The sequence below is a fragment of the Macaca nemestrina genome, chromosome 10 (assembly GCF_043159975.1).
Source record: "Macaca nemestrina isolate mMacNem1 chromosome 10, mMacNem.hap1, whole genome shotgun sequence".
Classification (NCBI taxonomy): Eukaryota; Metazoa; Chordata; class Mammalia; order Primates; family Cercopithecidae; genus Macaca; species Macaca nemestrina.
The window spans coordinates 135,159,803-135,182,583 of NC_092134.1; the positions used below are offsets into that span (position 1 = coordinate 135,159,803).

The 22,781-nt window shown below is 51.9% G+C and overlaps 1 long non-coding RNA gene across 1 annotated transcript in view; it reads right to left on the reverse strand.

Moving 5' to 3' along the window:
• The window catches only part of LOC139356896 (uncharacterized), a 35,480-nt gene extending 13,128 nt beyond the window's left edge, over positions 1-22,352 (reverse strand). The window contains exon 1 of the long non-coding RNA XR_011609407.1: positions 22,122-22,352. This is a non-coding gene — a long non-coding RNA (uncharacterized lncRNA). The remainder of the gene's footprint in view (positions 1-22,121) is intronic.
• Between the last annotated feature and the right edge of the window lie 429 nt (positions 22,353-22,781).

The window sequence follows — 22,781 nt, forward strand, 5'->3', positions numbered from 1 at the left end:
TGACCGATCCACGTGGCTGCTTGACCCTGCATCTCCTTCCTTCTTGCTGAGGCCAGTTTTGTTTTCTTTCTCCACCTGAACTGCACTTGAAGCCAAGATGAGAAGTGGTTGCTAAGAAGGATCCTCCTGCAGTGAATTCGCTGTGAGGCGGCTGCACTGGCCCAGCCTGTGCTTTCCTTCTCAAAGCTCATTGCAGAGGTTGGCCAGGGGCAGCCCGTACCTGCCTGCTCCTGCGGCCCGTGAATCAAGAATGGATTTTACATTTCCAAGTGGTTGAACAAATAACACTTCATGACACCGAGAAGTTTCCATGTCCATAAGTTTGATGGGGGTGCAGTCATGCCCATCTCTTCAGGGGCCACCTGCAGAAAGCTGCTGTCATGTAGCCAGGGCAGTGTTATATCCTTGAGGCAAAGATCAGTTGACAAAGCTGAAAATACTGACTCCTGGCTCTTTAGGGAAAGTTTCCAGTCCCTGGTTTAAGGGCTGTGTGACAAGACCCAGGATCTTGGTCAGATTGCTCCTCACTCAAGGTCTGCTGTGGCCCTGAGTCATTCTCTCTTCTAGGTTTTACGATTTATATCACAGGCGGGTTGTACACCCCTTGTTATATTGGATGGAATCTCATCCTCTTCCAACCTGTATCTTTAGAACAATATCCCATGGGGCCTGTAAATCCCTTCGGTATTAGTACTAATACCATCTTCTCGTTTCCTGGATATAAGAAAATACCATAAGAGGGGTGTACAGCCCTTGCAATATTGGTAATATCACCTCTACCATGTGGTTATTAAGGACAAACATTAAGGTCTTCAAAGTCTGAGTGCTATGGTGCCTCTCATGGCGGCGTTGAACTCTGTTGTGCTAGATTTCAGGGTGTCTGCCTCATAGTCATGTCTAACAGAGACCCTGTGGTCAGATTCAAACAAGCAGGAAGTTGGTCTTTGGCAGCAAGGACACCTTAGAGCTGAGTTGCCACCCACCCTGAGGTGGTCCCATGATACCCACTGTCTGGGTCAAGGTTGGGGCAGGGCTGGTGTCCTGAACTGCCATGCGATGTGGATCATAATAGCCAGGAGGGAGAGGAGGCTGCTATTACTCCCCACATTGCAGGGGGTGCCTCACCCCCCTGCGATGTGGATCGTAATAGCCAATTACTCCCCGCCACAATGTGTGTCCATTATTAGTCTCTTTTGTTCAGGATATTAGGAACAATTTCACAGGTTGTATGTACACAGCCTGCAATCGGAGAACAAATACCATTCTCTGCACCTCCGGATATTAGGAACCATATCACATAATGGGTGTACACTTTTTGGGAGATTTGGGGTAATGTCCTGTGTTTCCCTTAGTACTTGGAGACACATCACAGGGCGTCTGTACACTCACTACTCTCTTGGCAGGAACATCATACTTTACCTACTGGAAATTAGGAGCAATATCACAGACTGGGTGTCAAGCCACTGTCATATTGCTAGTAGTATCATTCTCTCCCCCACAAGCTATGAGGAACAATTTCAGAGGGGGTTGTGTACCTTCTCCGGTAGCGGGAATAGTATTTCCTCCTTTAGATGACAGGAAAAATATCACAGGGTGGCTGTACACCCCGTGTAGTTTGGAAGCAATGTCATTCTCTTCTAGGTTTTACGATTCATATCACAGGTGGGGTGTACACCCCTTGTTGTATTGGATGGAATCTCATCCTTTTCCAACCTGTATCTTTACAATATCCCATGGGGGCTCTCCATCCCTTCAATATTAATACTAATATCTTCTCCTTTCCTGGATATAAGAAACAGTATCACAGGAGGGATGTACCCCTCTTGCAATACTGGTAATAATCTCTCTCCCCTGTGGTTAAGGACAAAATCCCAGGGTGGCTGTAATGTTCCTACTTTATTGGGAGTAGTAGTATCCTCTCGTCCCTAAGATATTAAGAACAGTATCACAGGAGGGGTGTACAGCCACAGCCCGCGTTATTGGGAGCAATAGCAACTTCTCCCCCTCTTGATATAAGGAACAATATCCCAGGGTGGGTGTACATCCCCTGCGATACTGGGCGTATTCTCATCGTCTCCCAACATGGATATTGGGCATAGTGTCACAGGGGGTTGTATGCCTTCTTCGATATTGGGAGCAATATCATCCTCTCCCCTCAGGATTGTAGGCAAAATACCGAAGGAGTTTTACAACTCGTGCGATATGAGCAGTAATATCCTCTCCCCACCTAGATGTTAGGAACTATATCACAGGCGGCTGTACACTTCTTGCGATATTGGGAGTCACATCCTCTCCCATCATGGATATTAAGAACAGTATTACAAAGGTGTACAGCCCCTGCCATATTGAAATATTATGCTCTCCCCTTCGGGATATTAGGAACAATATCGCAGGAGTTGTGTACATCCCCTGCAATATTGGAAGTAATATCCTGTCCCCTTGAGTGTAAGAAACAATATCACAGGAGGATGCACACGCCCTGTGATATTGGGAATCATACTATTTTCTGTCCCTCTGGATATTCGGAACAGTATCACAGTGGGTGTTTACACCCCCTACGATATTACCACTAGTATCATCGTCTCCCTCCCAGGATATAGGGAAGAATATCACAAGGGGCTATACACCCCCTGCAATATTGGGAGTAATATCTTCCTTTCCCCTACTGGCTATTAAGAACAATGTCACAGAAGGGGTGTACACCCCCTGCTCTATTGGGAGTGGTATCATCCTCTCCGTGCCTGGATGTTAGGAACTGTATCACTAGTGAGTGTACACCTCCTGCAATATTGAGACTAATATCCTCTCGCCCCCTGGATATTAGGAATCATACCACGGGCGTGGTGTACACCCCCTGCAAAATCAGAAGAAATATCCTCTCCACCTTTGGATATTAGGGACAATATCACGGGGAGGTCTACGCCCCCTGCGTTACTGGGAGTCATATCCTCTCCCAATCCAGGTACAACGAACAACATGACCGAGGGGATGTATACCCACTGCGATAGTTTCAATGTTACCCTCTACCTCCTGGTATTAGGAATAACATGATAGAGGGGTATACCCTTTCATCGATATTGGGAGTAACATCTCTCTGCCGGCTATCAGGAGCAAATCTATTAATATAAAATTAATAGTAATCATCGATATTAATCACAATATAGTAAAAATTACTGCTCAAAAATGTTAATTAGTATTAATACTAATATCACTTAAAATATATCAGCAATTGTTACATCAATACTGAGATATTGTATTAATATTGTTAAATGACAAGTGTGTATAATATATTTAAAATTATGTATAATAATGGTATCCTGTTTAATAGTATCATTAAAATGGACCATTGATGTTTAATAATTAATCATATTATTCCTAATACCGCAGGGGGTGTACACCTACCTGTGATGTCCTTCCTAATATCCAGGGATGGAGAGCATTATATTAAATATCAATGCCACCCTGGGACACTGATCCTAAAATCTAAGGGGGAAGAGTATGACATGACTTCCAACATAGTAATGAATGGACAGCCACCTGGTGATATTGCTCCTAATATTCACGGAAGAAGCGTATGATATTACTCCCAATATCACAGGGAAGGTACAGCTCTTCTGGGATATTGTTCCTAGTATCTAGAGGGGGAGAGGAGAATAATTCCAGTATCACAGGCTGTGTTCACCCGCCATGAGATAGTTATTAATATCCTGGGAGAGGATATGACTCCACATAGAGCAGGAGGCATACACCCAGTCTGGGATATTCTTAAAATCTCAAGGCCGAGAGGTTGCTATTACTCCCAGTATCATAGACACTGTGCACCCCCGTGTGATACTCTTCCTGATATCCGGAAGGGGAGATGATGGTATTAATCCCCATATCGCAGGAGGTGAACACCGACTCTGATCTCTTTCCGAATTTGCAGGGGGCGAGAGGATAGTTTCATTCCGAATACTGCAGAAGATGTACACGCCCCTCTGTGATATTGTCCTTAATATTCCAAGGCACAGATGTTACTCCCAATATCGCAGAAAGTGTACACCCCCCAGTGATGACGTTCCCATGTTCCAGAAGGGAACAGGATATCGCTCCCAATATCGCAGAGGTTATAAACACTCCCTTTGATATTGTTCCCAATACCCAGGTGGGGGAGAGGATGATCTCCCTCCCTATATTGCAGAGGGTGTACACCCGTCTTTGATACTGCTGGAAATGTCTAGGGGGGAGACGATATTACAAAATTGTAAACACGCTGTGTCTACCATGGATCCTAATATCCAGGGAGGACTAATACTCCCCAGGTCGCGGGGGTGTCCACCGCGCCCGTCACATTGTTTCCTAAACCCAGGGAGGAAAGGATATCACTACCAAAATTGAAGTGAACATGCCCCCTGTGATATGGCTCCTAATATCCACGTTGGGAGAGGATATTCCTCTCAATCACAGGGGTTGTCCAACCCGCCTGAGATATTGTTCCTACTATCCAGCAGGAGAGAATGTTACTCCCAAAAGTGCAGGGGATGTCCCCCGCCATGTGATATTGTTCTCAAGAGCTAAAGGTATTCTTCTTTGCACTACAGGGGGTGTTCAATCAACAGTGATATTGTGAGGGGGGTGAGGCACTCCCTGCGAGGTGGGGACTAATAGCCACCCCCCTCCCCCCCTTAGCTATTAGGAGACATGGTGGACTCACAGCCTGCTTACGATTTTGTGAGTAGTATCTCCCCCTCCGAAAATTATGAACTCTTTCCTAGACGGGTGTACACCCTCAGAGGATGTACACCCATCTGTATTGGAAGTTGTATCATCCTCTTCAATATTAAGAACAGTATCCCAGGATTGTATCTACTCGCTGCAATATCCTCCTCTCCCACCTGGAAATTAGAAACACTATCACTTGGGGCATGTACACCTTCTGCGGTATCCTTTCCCTCCAGGATCAGGATCATGGGAACAATATCCCTGGGGGGTGTATACTTTCTGCCATATACATAATATCCCCTCTGCCTCGGAAAGTTATGAAGAACCATCTCACACGGGGGTGTACATCCCTTGCTGCGATATTGGGAATGTGATTTCCAAATAGCTGCATATTTGGAAACGTATCAGAGTGAGTGTACCCCTCCTGCCATATGGGGATTGATATCTCTTCTTCCTTTCTACATATTAGAATATCACACGGGGGTTTGCACTTTCTTCCATATCTGGAGTCATGTCACCCTCTCCTGTTTTGAATGGCAAAAACAGTATCTCAGGGGGGATGCTGAGAAGTTAGGGGGCTGTCACCTGCCAGCTTAGTCCATGGGAACAGATGTGCTCTTCTATTTTCTTCTGAAAAGCTCCCTGGGATTTTAGAGTTGTGGCCATCTTCCATCCATCGGTGAATGTTACGTTTGTAGAAACTCTACTCAAAGGCAGACGGTGGTTCTTAGACCAAGGCGCCTGGGGAAGCCTTTCTGATGCATAGGCATCAGGTCCCCGAGTGAAATGTCTGCCATCAGCCCTCCACGAGGACCCAAGCTCAGCGGGAAGAAAAACAGAGAAATGCATCCGTGGCCTTCCCACCCACACACCAGTCCGGGCTGCAGCGCCCTCTCCTGGGACTCTGCAAAGCCTCTGCCTGGGCCTCAGCTCCCACCCTGGCACCCTGCAATCTGTTCAGACTGGAGACCCATCTTTAAAAAACATTCAAAACCCTTTGCTCACTTCAAGTACACGTCAAGCCTTTCTCGGGAATCCCTGGCCCTGCCTGCTTCTGACACCAGGTCCCGCTCTAGCTCCAGCCACCCCAGGTCCTCCTGGGACCTCTGGATATGCTGGTCGCTGTGCACATCACATTCAGGCACAGTGGTGGGTGGGAGTGTGTGAGAGCGGGAGGGGGGGGCCCCCCAAAGGAATCCTGGTACTAATCCCTGGAACCTGGGAATGTTTCCTCATGCGGTGATAAAGGTGAATCCTGAGGACTACCCAGGTGTGCCCTAAGTGCCGCCACTTGCATCAGAAGATGAGGGGTGCAGAGGCTGAAGGCCCTGGAGCAGGATGCTGCACTCCCACATGGGAGGCGGCGGCTCCAGGGAACAAGGCATGCGAGGCCCACAGCTCTCGGCCCCTGAATGGGCCATGAGGGACTCTCCTGGAGCAAACACTCTGGTCTCAGCCCATGGCTCCCGCCCTCCAGAGCTGTGGGAGAGTGAGTATTATTTTCCAGCCCCAGGTGTGTGGTCAGGGTCACAGCGGCCACGGGACACCCAGAGGCACCTTCCTCAGCTCTGACCCAGAGGGAAATGACATTTCCTCAGGAAAACGCCGCCTGGTTTCTAGGACCAAAGTTCCCTCTGTCAGGGGCTCTCGGGGCACCCCATGTCCTCTCCTCATAGAAATCACCCCGGTGCCTCTCCCTGCAGTTACCTCGTGGTTATGTGACTTGCAGTTCTCACTAGGCTGCGAATTCCATGAGGGCAGGAACTGTGGGCTGGGCTTACGGCACTGCACCATCAGCAGTACCCGGCTGAGCCCCCACAGCAGGCGCTCAAGAAATGCTTGTCTCTGAATGACATAAGCACAGTATTCCCCAGCCAGCCAGCCATCTGTCCGTCCGTCCGTCTGTCCTGGTCAATAAATAAGCCCGGACTTATTTCTGTGCCCGGGACGTTGTTGCTGATCGTGGCCGGCACCACCCACGTGGGATGCAAAGCTCCTGGTGGCGGCCTTGTGCCTCGGCCATGTCGCACGCGCTCTTGTAAGCCTGAAGCAGCAGGGCCAAGTGTTTAGCAGGGGTGCCGGGTGCTCACCTGCCAGCCCCAGGGCCTGCATTGAGGTCCAGGAAGGGACAGGAGGGGCCTGAGTCACCAGGGGAAGCCCATTCATGTGGGTCAAGGGGCCCGGGGAGCTCTGGAGGCTGTGCGGGAGCAGAACAGGCCTCAGCGACACAGGAGGCTACCTGCAGAGTCCAGGTCCTCATGAAAGGGGAGGCCTGCAGGCAGCACAGCAGGGTGGGTGTGAGACAAGAAGCAGAGCAGGTTGCAGGCAGTGGCGAGTTAGTCAAGAGTGGGACAGCTCAGCTCTGGGCATCTCATTGTGGGTAAGGGAGGCCAGGGCAGTCAGGACGTTTAAAGGCAAAGCCAGTCCTGTAGCTTTCTGCAGGCAGGCAAGGATGAGTGGGATGGGGCCCACAGCTGTAAGGACCACACCAAGTGACCACCGTCATCGTGCAGAGGCGGCCTCCACGCGCAGGCAGGGAAGGAGGCAGGCAGCTGGATTACCGGGGGGCCACACTCAGCCCCGGGCCGCATCTCTGCTCTCCGGCAGGAAGCCGCACAAAAAGCCACACAGGCAAGAACCTGAGTTGCTGCTCTGGGGTTCCACTGGGAAATGGGCTCTGGTGTCAAAGGGGAGCAGTTCTCGAGCCCGTGTGCACCGGGGTTTTTCAGACTCCACCTCAGGGTGTTAACCAAGGTAACAGCTGGACAGGTCCACACGCCCACTGTTCCCACCTCCCAGCGGCCCCACATGGCAAGGTGTTTTTGTCATCCACTTGGTGGCAAAATGAACAATTTATGGACTTGGACGTGTCCCTCTTACTGTGAATATCCCCACATCTGCTGCAGAAATGCTACCGTTGGGACACAGGGTGGGGCCCACATCTCCCCGGGAGAGTTGGACAGTGAGCGACCCAGGCTTTGCAGCCCTGGTGCAGCCCAAAGCATCCCAAGGCCAGGAGCCCGTGTGGGCTAAGGGTTTTGGACAGTGAGTGGAGATCCGTGGCAGGTGAGTTCACAGCGTTGTGGGTAGGAGGGTAAGGTGGGTGCATCAGTGTTGGGTGACCACAAGGTGAGCTGTGAGCAGGGGCCCCCATGCCCCCATGGCACAGCCTCCACGTCCACCCAGGCCCAGCATATGCCCAGCTCTTGGGCTGCTCTGTACAGGCTCTGGCCATGATAGTTTTTGCAGGACTTCAATCCAAAAGCCAGCCTGCTTCCCAGCCAGAAACACTCATCTGGGGATACTCACTGGCCTGGTGCCCAGGATGTGGCCCCCTCAGCACCACCACATGCGGGGCTCCTTATGCTTTTCAGACAGGTGATGTCACTCCTTTACTGTGGAATACCCTAGCTCAGGACTGACCAAGACTGGCTGCGGGGAGCTGGCTGCTTCTCCAAGAAGCTCTCGCTGGAAGCCAGAGGGTGTGGGTGACCCGGGGCCAGGAGGGGCCTGAGGCACACAAGAGGGCAGGTGGGGGGATCTCAGCTCCTTAACTCCACATTGAAATCTGTGGGAATGGCCACATTGCTGCAAATCCTCTCTCCCCTCTTCCCTATCACTCTTTTTCCTTCCTTCAGTCTCCAAAAAAGGGGAGGGAAGATTCAAGACAGGGGAGACCCTGCCCAGAAAAGCATAAAACTCTCAAGACCAAGCACAGCTGGGCCCCTGGGTCTGTGGTGGGGCCACTATGACAAGGAATTACAAGGCTGTGGTCACCGCCACCTTCGCGACACCTGACAGCAGCGTGGCACCCACCTACTGTGTTTCTGATGTGACCTGATCAAGCTTACAGGACAGAGTAATGCACCAGCCAGCGCTAAGGAATGAAAGGAGTCCAACGGAAACTCCCTGCAGCCACATCCTGAGAATATGTGGCACCTGCCCTGAGGTATTTCATTCATTCTGTTCTGCCGGGAAGATCCACTCGCCAGCACTGCATAGATTCTGAGGGGCTGTGGTGTCAGCTAAGCATCAATGCTGGCAAGAAGGAAATCATGAGTGAGGATGAGGACGCACGTGTCCAAAGATGACGACTTCACCACATCAGATCCACCCAGGGCTTCTGAAGCACAACACGGCCAGGTCCTGAGCCAGACGCCTACTATGGAGCTTGCCCTGTGCTTGGAGGAACTTTCCACAGCGTCTCTTGTCTCCAGCCACAGGTGCTGGGAGCATCCCTTCTCCCAGTTCTAACCAGAAACCTCCCTGGACGGTGCAAACATCTCCTGGGTCAGTCACCCCATGAGAATTACCAAATTGAACACCTGGAGCCATCCAGATACCCCCCCAAACATAAATGCTGCCCAGGGCCAGGCCAGGAGTCACGGGTCACAGAGGGTGTGTGGCCAGACAGGGAAAAGACGCTCACTCCCACACGTCCTCAGCCTCCGACGGCTTCAGGACAGTGGCTGGAGTGACCCGGAGTCATCCACATCAAGTCGCCTCACGCCCTCATTTCCCGTGTTCGTCACCAGCTCCTGTTCTACGGCCAGATGAGCCCAGTTCAGACCCAAATTCAAACCTTCTCAGGATTCAGCATGTTTGGCCGTCAGGAAACAGGGCTCTGGAGAAAACAGCTGCCATGTTCACATCTCGGTCCCTCTCCCTTCAGGGGTCCACAGAGGGATCCTCGGCGGCTTTCTCGTCCCTGCCCCAGCTCCCGAGCAGCTGCAGCATTCGCCAGGGTGACCTCGATCACCTCAGCCGGCATCACTCACCCATCACGAGACTAGAACCACAGCACTCCCAAGACCGCCTCATTCCTCGGAACTCAGGATCAGAAGGGCAATGAGGACACACATACACACTAAGGTGGCTGTGCCTGGCCAACGGGAGGCTCCACTAACTACATGCTCCAGTTCTTTCTCTATTGTAATCAGTTAACTTAAGGCCCAGGGCGGTGGCTCATCCCTCTAACCCCCGTGCTTTGAGAGGCCAAGACAGGGGGACTGCTTGAGCCCAGAAGTTTGAGACCAGCCAGGGCAACATAGGGAGGACCTCATCTCTGTACAAATACAAAAAATTAGCCATGCACAGTGGCATGCATGTAGAGTTCCAGCTACTCAGGAGGCTGAGGTGGGAGGATCACCTAAGCCTGGGAGGTCGAGGCTGCAGCGAATTGTGATTGCACCACTGCACTCCAGCCTGGGAAACAGTGAGGCCCTGTCTAAAAACAAACAAAAAAAAAAAAAAAAAAAAAAAAAAAAAAAAAACACAAATTGTTTAAGCTAGCTTTGAGAAACTCAAATGAAAAACTGAATTTAAAACAATCGCATAATAAATCACAGTCCCTCCAAGGGAAGTCAAAGCGGGTGGAACTGACCATTTGTGGGGTGTTTGCCTCACGTGTTTTGGTTTTCAAATTTTGACCCTACACATTTGTTACATATTTACAATCTGAAAAAAAAAAAGTTATTTATAGTGGAGGACCCTGGAATTAAAGATTTTCTTCATGCCTGAAAGTGTACATCACATACCACAAGGATCTATGCATTGTGTGGAAACTTGAAAATAAAAAAAGTCACAGGGAGATCAACACCAGCTTTGTCCCACATCTTCAGATGCTCAGCTAACCGCAGTGACTACTCTCAAATTCTCCACCTATTCCCTCTGGGCAAGTTCCAATTAGGTAACGATTAAAAAAGAAGCTTCAATCCCTCCCATTGCACACCCAACTTTCACAGACCCAAAAATCCAGCTAAAGCTGGTGAAAGAGCAGTGAAAGCCATGCTGGAATCCCCTCTGTGAAACAGACACTCATGTTCACGTTCCCAGCGTGAAGGTCAGCCCAGAGCCGGGCTGGACCCACAGCAGCAAAACCATGACACCCGTCACCAGGATTACAGAAGCAACGTCTAGGTCAGAGATTAGTGACTGCCAAAAATAAGCTGAAAGTTGCCCCCAAAGCCAGTGAACATGGGAAGACCTGGGCAGGTTTCCTTCGCAAAGAAAGTGAAGAAAGTTTAAGATGCTCAGAAAAGCAAGAAACGAGTGGTAAGCGTTACTTACCATATGAGCTGTATGTTAAAATCTTTTATTTACCAGTGCTAGAAATAAGTTTCATGCCAAGGATTTACAAAAAAAAAAACTTTGAAAAATATTCGTGAGACCAAGTCGCACAAGAAAAATTAAAACTTGAGAATTTCTGAAAAATTTTAGACATCGAGTTTTAAAATGAAATGCTTCCTGCATTAGGTACGGTTCAGATTCCCACGTGAATCACCAAGTGTGACACACAAACATGGGGATAGGCGTGTATTTCTTTTAGCCGGGAATGGTGGCACGTGCCTGTGGTCCCAGGTACTTGGGAGGCCGAGGTGGGAGGATCACCTGAGCCCAGGAGGTCGAGGCTGCAGTGAGCCGAGATCACGCCACTGCACTCAAGCCTGGGTGACAGAGTAAGACCTTGTTTCACAAAGAAAACAAAACAAAAAAACAGAAGAATATACTTCTATGATTTATTTTGTTTCACAAAGAAAACAAAACAAAAAAACAGAAGAATATACTTCTATGATTTATTATTGTCTCTTGGCAAAAAACTAAACTAGTCCCAATATTGCCTTAGATGCAATTTAACACCCCCAGTTTACAAAGGGGAAAATGAGGTCAATAGCCAAGATGAAAGAGATAACAAATGCAATGGTGTGTTCAGGACGATGACTACAATTATAAAATATTCTGTTCCATTTCTACCCTCAGCATCAAGGCAAGGGTTCATCATAATGGGTATTGGAGGTTCAAAGAAAGTTTAGGCTGAGCATTTAAAAAAAAAGGGGGGGGGGGCTTTTAGTGCTGGTGCAATCACAGGAGACTGCGGCCCAGCCACCCTCAGCACTGCAGGTACTCACGGGGTCTTGGCCATACTACGTCCCCACCGGTGGCCACACAGATGAGGCGGTCAAACTTTTTTAGAAGTGAGATCAAAAATATTCAGAGTCTAAAAACCTACTTTTCTAGGGGGGAAAAAAGACCGAGAAGCTCTCATTCAGGGTATTTGTAAAAGGCTGTTTCTAGCGCACTGGTAGATAAAAAGGGCCGGGGCCCTCGGGTTAGCGTCAGCGGGCGCCCGCCTGGCGGGGCGCACAGGGACTTACCTCAGTGATAGTGTTCAGGGCTGTGTCTGCCCCGATACTGAAATCGGAACCCGGCACATTGCTGGACACAGTAGCGGGAACCATGACCATGGGCACACAGAACTCCTCGTGCTTCTCCGGGGCGGCTGACAGCTCTAGGAGTCCCATCTAAATTGACCCAGTATCTGCACGCTGGCTGCTCAGAGGCCGTGGTGTGGAACGGCCAGGACATGGCTTAGACATACGGGGCACAAGCAACTCACTTGCCACTCCTTTCTATTTCATCAAACCCCATTTTCTCCTGAATATTGACCATAGCAAAGTCAGCCTTCGAGATGCATTTGAAACATCAACTTGCTTTGTTCAAGAGGTTTAAGACACACTTGTCTTTCTTGCCATGCTCAACACACAGGGCCGGCTGTTTCTGAAGTGTTTCTGGAACAAAAGCCTTGGCCTGCCCCATGAACATTCACGCTGAGCACACTGCGGCGAGGCCGCTTGGCAGCCAGCAGGGGGCAGAAGAGAGCCGCCAGTGCCACGTGGGGTCCCTGCAAACTGCGCCTCTCCCCCTCAATCAAGGGGGGTGCCTCCTGCCCATCCAGCGGCTTCCTCCAAGGCCTTCCTCCAAGGCCTCTTTAGCTGCCACAGCACTGACTTCAGACTGCTCAGCCAATGGGGCAACAGGTTCAACAGAGTTCCATGTTGTTAAAGGAAAACTTCTGTTACCAGGCAAACTTAATATCAGGTTCAAGGTAAAATAACCAACAAGACTGTTTCCAAGCCAACATGCTAGTAGTGCCTTATTCTTCAATGCTGCTTAAACACGGAGAAGTATGAGGAAAGAGCATGACACTTCTTGAAAAATAACACCTCTTCCAGGTTCATTTTACCCATATCATAAAGACTTAGAACTGTGGATTCCCTACAGAAACGTGGAGTGGGGGGTGAATCCCCACCGCTGACCCAGCCTCCCCCCCCAGCTCAGTCACCCCTCCCCCCCCACCACGGGGTTCACACCTCTTCAGGCCCTGTCACCTCAACAAGGAAAGGTGGCGTCTCTGAGCTCTCTTCACAGGGAGCACCCGAACGGGAGCTAGAGACAGACACACCCACAACTGCTTTAAAATCCTGAAATGCAATACATATTCAAGGAGTTCATTATTAGTTTTTTAAAACTGTAAAAACAGAGTGAGCCTGGTTTTAACTTCTCTGCCACAATAACACCGTGTACATCCGTCTTTTACTGTTTGTTCCTTCTCTAGCAGCTGCTGCCTGGCTGGCCGATTGCAGAAGAAGAGCCTCTGGTACTCCCGGTGGGCCCTCGGGAAAAGCCTGAGCATCACGATCACGTCTCAGGAAGCCGCACACGTTAGGGTCGCCCACAGACCGCCATTCCCAATGCCTAGAAGGCACTGAATGGGCCTCCTGCTCTTTGTAAATGTCAACTCTCCTAAGCTATGTTGTGTTGAAAATTTTTAACTGCAGTCCACACATACGTCTCTGTTTCGGTCTTGTTTTTATCCTAGAGGCATATTATTATGGAAAATTAAGTTTGCAAGGTTGAAGGATTTTCTGAAAGTCGACTTCTAATCCTGGAAGGGGAAAAAAAAAATGGGCCAGATGTGGTGCTCACACCTGTAATTCCAGCAGTTTGGCAGGCCGAGGCAGGCAGATCGCTTGAGCCCAGGAGCTCGAGACCAGCCTGGAAAACATGGCAAAACCCTGCCTCTACTAAAAATACAAAAAAAAAAAAAAAAAATTAGCTGGGCGTGGTGACATGTGTCTATTCCCAGCTACTCAGGAGGCTGAGATGGGAGGATCACCTGAGCCCAGGAGGTGAAGGCTGCAGTCAGCCAAGATTTGCGTCACTGCACTCCAGCTTGGGTGACACAGTGAGACCCCGTCTCAAAAAAACAAAGCAAAAACTATATAAATCATTACAGAAGGGAGCTGGCCAAGCACAGTGGCTCATGTCTGTAATCCCAGCACTTTGGGAGGTCGGGGTGGGCAGATCACCTGAAGTCAGGAGTTTGAGACCAGCCTGGCCAATATGGCAAAACTCCATCTCTAATAAAAATACAAAAATTAGCTGGGCGTGGTGGCAGGTGCCTGTAGTCCCAGCTACTCAGGAGGCTGAGACAGGAGAATCACTTCAACCTCGGAAGCAGAAGTTGCAGTGGGCCAAGACTGTGCCACTGCACTCCAGCCTGGGCAACAAGAGCAAGAGTCCACTTCAAAAAAAATAAAAATAAAAATAAAAGGGAGCTAATTTTTTCATTTAAGGGAAGGGAGAACATTCAGTATTTATACATCTCACGCACACATCTGCAGTGGTGGCCTCAAGTATTCAAGATACACATTCCCACAAATATAGTTCAAAACCACTCACCAAGTTACATGCTAAAAACTCATGCATTGTAAGAATGCTACATTATATTTTTTAAAAGCATCTGTATCCAATATTTTAGCATACTGGCAGTTTTCCCTTCAGGTGCTGTATGCCTAAATTATTACATGTTTAGTCACTCATTTTAGAATTTATGACTTGTTTCAGACAAGAGAAATATATTTAAACATAAGCTACTAAATTGACTTAGGGGAAAAATTACTAAATTAACTTGGAAGTTCAACTTTGCAAACTGAATTTGTTGGACCTCGTGTAAGCTACATGATCAGTTTTTTAGGTTGTTGTGTTTCCCCCTCGAGGATAGAAGTCTCCTCTTGTCTCTCATCCACTGTGCACACCACTGCAGCCCGCGCCTGTCCTCCACGGTGCCACAGTGCGGCCTGCAATTCACCCTGTACCACGCCTTCCACACCTTACCTGAAAGTCACTAAGTATAACCAACCAAGAAGGAAATGAAAAGCAGATAAATGACCTCCACCCCCACATCCAGCATGCAAATGTTAAACATTCATCAAAGTAAAACTAAAAACCCATGTTAGCTCACGATTGTAACTGGTAGAGTTATGTGCATGGCAATTTTAAGTCTAGTTAAGTAAAACCTAATTGAAAGTCTCAAGAAATACGAAGTTTATACAAGAAGACATCTGCAAACATTGACAGTGAGGAGAGGACTTCACTCTGCATCCAGCCTGTCCTGGAAGCCACGGCCAAATGCCAGGTTGTATAGATCTGAAAAGCAGAGAAAAACAAGCGTTGAAATGTGTACAGTCTCAGCAATGTACAAATTTGACGTAAGATGCTCAGAAACCTTGAATTTCCAATCAGAAAACAGGAACATGAGCAAGTTCCCCAGCAGTGCCCACCCTTCTGCCTATGGCACATGTAACAGGAATGCTGGCCACTTCGGGGGGACAGAAGCTTCCTGGTCACATTTGCTCTGGCAGCCGCACAGCTGGCCCTGCCACAAACACCTGGCTAACAGTGAAGAACCACCCACTCCCTGGGCTTTGCTCACTCTAGCCGGGAGAGCGAATTTACGGAGTACATTATTGACTGAACCCTCGTTCAATGCGTCAAGCTTGTTGGAGGCAGGGCAACCCCATTCCTGGCCCAGTTAAGTGAACTGAGCAGAGCAAATGTCCCCAGTTGGACGGCACTCAGTCACGACAGCAGTAGCCACTGTTCACAGGGCGCTGGCTTCGTGCCGGGAACAGTTCCAAGCATCTTCTTTCTGTCCGAGGAATGTGCACTGCAACCCTGTGGGGCCGTTTGCAACGTCCACCAGAGTCCTGAGGCAGCTGAGTCCAGGCTGTCTGTGGGCCTCGCCGTGTGGCCGTCCACGTCCCCTGCAGACCAGACCTCAGTGCAGGGACTGCGGGTTCCAGGGCTGCCTTGAGGCACATGCTCCCCTTCGCCACCTCTTCCTGGCCCCAACCCTCACCACCCCTGCCAACACTTTATTTTCTCATGGCTCCTGAGGGGCCTGCTCTTTCTGCCCTTCCCTGCTCCCTGCGTCCGGCGTGGAGGATGCCCAAATCAACGCCAACGCTCACGTAATCATCACCCCTTCCATGGGGCTTGATGCCTAGGAGTCTCAATATCAGAAAGTCAGATTCCTGTGCTTGTTGGAGAATTTCTTCCCATCGTGGAAGTGAAGGGGATCAAATTCTAGGTGCCTGCAATAACCTCATTTCCACAGCTAAGCAACTTCAGTAGTAGCACAAAACAAAAAAGCTTTTTTTAAAAAAACTTTTTATACAAGCTAAATACAATTTAATTTTTACAACCACGTTCTCATCAGCTCCCACCTGATGAGCAGGCAAATAGTAATTTTCAAAGAAACAAATTGTTCCATAATTTTAACACTTAGCATTATCACTATTAAGCAAGAATTATCCCAAAAATACAAGATGATCTTGTTCTCACATTCAAAACTTGATTGTCACACAGTGAAATAGCACTTAATGCAAAGGAATGTTTCTTTTCAGGTTTCTGTTCTGGGAAAAAAAAAGATTTCTGGCAAAGAGATAAACATTAATTATGTAACTATTCAAAATGCCTCCGAGAAAAACAGTCATCCAGTTACTTCTTTAAAGTGTTACAAATGCAGCTGAGTTTTAATAGTAATTTGTCCACAATTATCAAAAGAATCTTTAAAATCTTAATACTGAAAGGATAACCATACATGGATATAAAAAGCAAGGCAGAAGAGTTAACATTTGGGGTAGATTTTGGCCCACATTTTTAACATATGCATAGTTATTTACCTAGCTGAAGTATATCCTTCTCCTCTTAGGCTCTTCAAGCCTGATTTTCAAACAGACTGGCTTTTGGTACATGAAGGCAGCTTTAAAAGATGTCAGGATTGGGCCAGGCACAGTGGCTCAAGCCTGTAATCCCAGCATTTTAGGAGGCCAAGGTGGGCCGATCTCTTGAGGTAAGGAGTTCGAGACCAGCCTGGTCAATACGGCAAAACCCTGCCTGTATTAAAAGTTTTTGTAATTAGCCAAAGGTGGTGGCACACACCTATAATCCCAGCTACACGGGAGGCTGAGGCAGGGAGAACTGCTTGAACCCAGGAGGCGGAGGTTGCAGTGAGCCAAGATTGCACCACTGCACTCCAGCCTGGGTGACAAAGTGAGACTGTCTCAAACAAGAACTTTGCCCTCTGAAAAAGCTTGAGCATCCCTCACCCCAACCAACCCAAGGAATCACATGGCAATGGTTATCATCTGATTTTGACACAGTGAAGTTCTATTTTCCTCTCTAAACAGAAGGGTAAACAGTTGCCATCAACCCACAGAAACTCCCAGGACCCAGTAACACCAGACTAGCAAGATTAATGGGCCACGTACGCAGTGTTCAGCTGCAGAAAGTGATGGCACCAAGAATGTGTGTGTGCTCAAACCAGATTCCTCGCTTTCAGGGTGGAGGGTCTCCCCGGGAAGATCATCCAGCGGGATGGTTTCCACTTCCACCATGAGGAGGAAACGGGGGGTTTCCTGAGGGCACTGACAGGACTTGGGTCTCTGCCCTTGTCCTCTGTCCTTTATGGGATGAGGGTGGGCTGAAGGCAGGTTCTCTCTACATCTTCCAGGCAGGAGAAATGGAGCTGACAAGTGGACGACAGATTTTCCAAAGCATTCCCATGTTTATAACCTGTTATCGACCTGCTTTCCCTGGAGATCAGTGAAGCAGCATCATTGATTCTCTTCCATTAGGGACAACCCAGTGGTATGGGAGGCAGGAGACGGCATCCGCCCTGGGTCAGCCTCCACGGGTCTGAGTCAGTCACTTGGCCTGGGCCTCAGCGTGCTCGTCTGTCAAATAGGTGGCCCCACAGACCCGTGACTTTCAACCAGAGTTTCAAGGAGGTTGCCCAAGGATGGGGAAGGAGAAAAAGAGAAAGAAAGCTGTCCAGGAAATAGGGAGGAAGTGGGAAAAGGAAGGGCTGTGCAGGGAAAGGGAGGAGGAGGAGCAGGAGCATGGAGGAGGAGGAGCAGGAACATGGAGGAGCAGGAGCATGGAAGAACAGGAGCATAGAGGAGCAGGAGCAGGAGCGCGGAGGAGCAGGAGCGCGGAGGAGCAGGAGCGCGGAGGAGCAGGAGCGCGGAGGAGCAGGAGCGCGGAGGAGCAGGAGCGCGGAGGAGCAGGAGCGCGGAGGAGCAGGAGCGCGGAGGAGCAGGAGCGCGGAGGAGCAGGAGCGCGGAGGAGCAGGAGCGCGGAGGAGCAGGAGCGCGGAGGAGCAGGAGCGCGGAGGAGCAGGAGCGCGGAGGAGCAGGAGCGCGGAGGAGCAGGAGCGCGGAGGAGCAGGAGCGCGGAGGAGCAGGAGCGCGGAGGAGCAGGAGCGCGGAGGAGCAGGAGCGCGGAGGAGCAGGAGCGCGGAGGAGCAGGAGCGCGGAGGAGCAGGAGCGCGGAGGAGCAGGAGCGCGGAGGAGCAGGAGCGCGGAGGAGCAGGAGCGCGGAGGAGCAGGAGCGCGGAGGAGCAGGAGCGCGGAGGAGCAGGAGCGCGGAGGAGCAGGAGCGCGGAGGAGCAGGAGCGCGGAGGAGCAGGAGCGCGGAGGAGCAGGAGCGCGGAGGAGCAGGAGCGCGGAGGAGCAGGAGCGCGGAGGAGCAGGAGCGCGGAGGAGCAGGAGCGCGGAGGAGCAGGAGCGCGAGCGCGGAGGAGCAGGAGCGCGAGCGCGGAGGAGCAGGAGCAGGAGCGCGGAGGAGCAGGAGCAGGAGCGCGGAGGAGCAGGAGCAGGAGCGCGGAGGAGCAGGAGCAGGAGCGCGGAGGAGCAGGAGCAGGAGCGCGGAGGAGCAGGAGCAGGAGCGCGGAGGAGCAGGAGCAGGAGCGCGGAGGAGCAGGAGCAGGAGCGCGGAGGAGCAGGAGCAGGAGCGCGGAGGAGCAGGAGCAGGAGCGCGGAGGAGCAGGAGCAGGAGCGCGGAGGAGCAGGAGCAGGAGCGCGGAGGAGCAGGAGCAGGAGCGCGGAGGAGCAGGAGCAGGAGCGCGGAGGAGCAGGAGCAGGAGCGCGGAGGAGCAGGAGCAGGAGCGCGGAGGAGCAGGAGCAGGAGCGCGGAGGAGCAGGAGCAGGAGCGCGGAGGAGCAGGAGCAGGAGCGCGGAGGAGCAGGAGCAGGAGCGCGGAGGAGCAGGAGCAGGAGCGCGGAGGAGCAGGAGCAGGAGCGCGGAGGAGCAGGAGCGCGGAGGAGCAGGAGCGCGGAGGAGCAGGAGCGCGGAGGAGCAGGAGCGCGGAGGAGCAGGAGCGCGGAGGAGCAGGAGCGCGGAGGAGCAGGAGCGCGGAGGAGCAGGAGCGCGGAGGAGCAGGAGCGCGGAGGAGCAGGAGCGCGGAGGAGCAGGAGCGCGGAGGAGCAGGAGCGCGGAGGAGCAGGAGCGCGGAGGAGCAGGAGCGCGGAGGAGCAGGAGCGCGGAGGAGCAGGAGCGCGGAGGAGCAGGAGCGCGGAGGAGCAGGAGCGCGGAGGAGCAGGAGCGCGGAGGAGCAGGAGCGCGGAGGAGCAGGAGCGCGGAGGAGCAGGAGCGCGGAGGAGCAGGAGGGCGGAGGAGCAGGAGGGCGGAGGAGCAGGAGGGCGGAGGAGCAGGAGGGCGGAGGAGCAGGAGGGCGGAGGAGCAGGAGGGCGGAGGAGCAGGAGGGCGGAGGAGCAGGAGGGCGGAGGAGCAGGAGGGCGGAGGAGCAGGAGGGCGGAGGAGCAGGAGGGCGGAGGAGCAGGAGGGCGGAGGAGCAGGAGGGCGGAGGAGCAGGAGGGCGGAGGAGCAGGAGGGCGGAGGAGCAGGAGGGCGGAGGAGCAGGAGGGCGGAGGAGCAGGAGGGCGGAGGAGCAGGAGGGCGGAGGAGCAGGAGGGCGGAGGAGCAGGAGGGCGGAGGAGCAGGAGGGCGGAGGAGCAGGAGGGCGGAGGAGCAGGAGGGCGGAGGAGCAGGAGGGCGGAGGAGCAGGAGGGCGGAGGAGCAGGAGGGCGGAGGAGCAGGAGGGCGGAGGAGCAGGAGGGCGGAGGAGCAGGAGGGCGGAGGAGCAGGAGGGCGGAGGAGCAGGAGGGCGGAGGAGCAGGAGGGCGGAGGAGCAGGAGGGCGGAGGAGCAGGAGGGCGGAGGAGCAGGAGGGCGGAGGAGCAGGAGGGCGGAGGAGCAGGAGGGCGGAGGAGCAGGAGGGCGGAGGAGCAGGAGGGCGGAGGAGCAGGAGGGCGGAGGAGCAGGAGGGCGGAGGAGCAGGAGGGCGGAGGAGCAGGAGGGCGGAGGAGCAGGAGGGCGGAGGAGCAGGAGGGCGGAGGAGCAGGAGGGCGGAGGAGCAGGAGGGCGGAGGAGCAGGAGGGCGGAGGAGCAGGAGGGCGGAGGAGCAGGAGGGCGGAGGAGCAGGAGGGCGGAGGAGCAGGAGGGCGGAGGAGCAGGAGGGCGGAGGAGCAGGAGGGCGGAGGAGCAGGAGGGCGGAGGAGCAGGAGGGCGGAGGAGCAGGAGGGCGGAGGAGCAGGAGGGCGGAGGAGCAGGAGGGCGGAGGAGCAGGAGGGCGGAGGAGCAGGAGGGCGGAGGAGCAGGAGCGCGGAGGAGCAGGAGCGCGGAGGAGCAGGAGCGCGGAGGAGCAGGAGCAGGAGCGTGGAAGAGGAGGAGCAGGAGCGTGGAAGAGGAGGAGCAGGAGCGTGGAGGAGGCGTCTGATACAACACGGTTACTTTTCAAAGGTTTGGAGGTGAAGAGCAGATACAATGCATTAACTTCCTATTGCTGCTGCAACAAATTACCACAAATACAAACCTCCTCTCAGCCCTGGAAGTCAGGAGTCCCAGGGCTGAAGCCAAGGGGTCAGTAGGTTGTGTTCCTGCCTGGAGTCTCCCAATTCAGAGAGGCCACCATGCAGCTTGGCTCACACAGCCCCACACCCCCCTCCGACCACTGTCCCAGCCTCATCCTTGCATGCCTCTGGCCCCTGCCCCACCCTTGGCCCCATGCCCCTCCAGCCCCTGCCCCACCCCCGCCCTCAGCCCTCCTGAGGCAGACCTTCGTACTCCCTCTTATCAAGGCACATGTGAGGACACCAGACCCCACCTGGACAACCCAGGGTCCTCCCCCATCTCACTGTCCGTTACGGTCACATCTGCAAAGCCTCTTTTGCCATGTAAGTTCCATTATACTAACATAATCATTTAACAAGTCCATTATAATGATGTAAAAATTGGCATTGTTTTCCTAATGAACAGATCAGTCACCTGTAACCTATAAAATATGTGACTATTAAATACACAGTACTGTAGGAGACAAAGAAGAGGAAGACGACTGGACCCTGGACAGAAGGATGATCATTCTGAACAGAATCAATGTAACTCGACATTTGAGTCAGAGAGGCCAAGCAGTAAGACTTTCAAAAAAGCAACCAGAAAGTACCGTGCCTGTAGTTCGCAGCTGAGCCTGGCCTCATGAGCACGAGCGTGCTGACACACACACCGGGCCCAAGTTTAAGATCAAATATAAGGAGCTTTCAACTGTAGTATTTAACTAGATCTTATTACAAAATAGCCTCTTGATTGCAGTTTTTAATCCAAAAAGTTCTCTGTAATTAAAGAAATTAATTTTCCCCTAAAAAGACATTTCTCTATCATTCCATATAAACTAAACTGGTATATTAAAGAAAAAAGACAAATGTTTGACTTAGGGGGTTTGCCTATGACCTGGATAAGTATGATTTTCTTCTGGCCAAGCAGGGAGCAGCTGGACCAGACTGGAGGGAAGGAAAAACAAATTTCCACTCTGACCTCAGTTGGGCACCAGAGTCTTCCCTGTCAGAATGTGGGTGTGGTGCTTCCTACACACCAGCCTCTGACAAAACTCAGCCCAAGGGTGTGGGAAAAGGCTGTCTACTTCAGAAAAATCTATAAAGTGCAGACACATCAAAAGCTTCAGAAGACTGTAAAGCACCAAGGAAACCACTGCAGCACCCTTGGAGTTTACAGAAAATGGTCACCAGCACACGTGCCTGAGGCCCAGGGTCACCTCCCAGCTGCTGCGACGTCGTGAGCGCAGCCCTGGCTTCCCCTCTGATGCAGAGGGCTGGTCACTCCGCCAGCAGCACTCAGAGCTCAGAACATTCTAGATGAAAGCAACGTGTTCCTTTTAAAATGGGGAACTGGGGCAGCACAACTGAAGCTCTACGACTGTCTCAACTACTGGGTTTTGGGGTTGCATTAGGAAATCATGAGAATCCAAATCTCAATTTCATACAGATTCCAGATTCACTGCAGGTTCCAGAATTTCCTGAAACATTCTTCCAATTTATCACTCAGGATTCCCTTGCCAAAGCTAATAAAGTCTAAATTCCTTATGGAAAAGCCACCAATAAGCACCACCACAAATAAGATCAAATGACGCCTGCCCTTCACACCAAACATATAAACTGTTACTCACACAAGACTGTGCTGGAGGCAGCTCTCAGCTGAAGCCGAATCTGTGAGACTTCATTATCCCCATTTTGGATGGAGTGTGAAGACTGTCAGTGAACCAGGGCCCCAGTGTGAAGCAGAGAACAGATCCCCTGACGTCTGCCTGAACATTTCCTTCCCACCTCTGTCTTGGATATTGAACACCCTCAGAGCTACTGAGTCACCCGCATTTGCAGGTCATTTATCCAGCCACCAGGATAACATAATGCCATAAAATGCCTTCTCAGGCCTTTGTCATACTCAACAAGGAAGCTCAGAAGGCTACATAAGCCCAAGGAAGGGGGAAGCGTCCTCCAAACAGACAAAAACCAAGGAAAACCGTGCCGAGACTCTCTCAAGAGAGCAGAAACACAGCCCGATGTAGCCTTTCAGGCCCTGCTGGCTGCAGCCCTGCGTTAGGTGGCACCCTTTCCACAGATGCATCCTGCTGGGCCCATTTGAAAGGTCCTGTGAGAGACACTCACCCCCACCTTCCAACTCCTACAAGACCCGCTGCAGCCCCACTCCACCCCGGGGCCGACTGTGCAAGTCTCCCTGGCGAGACCCCTCAGAGCCTGCGCAGCGAGACTGGGAAGCACCAAGGATCCAGAAACGCACAAACCTGTTCTCCTCAGTGCTGCTTTCT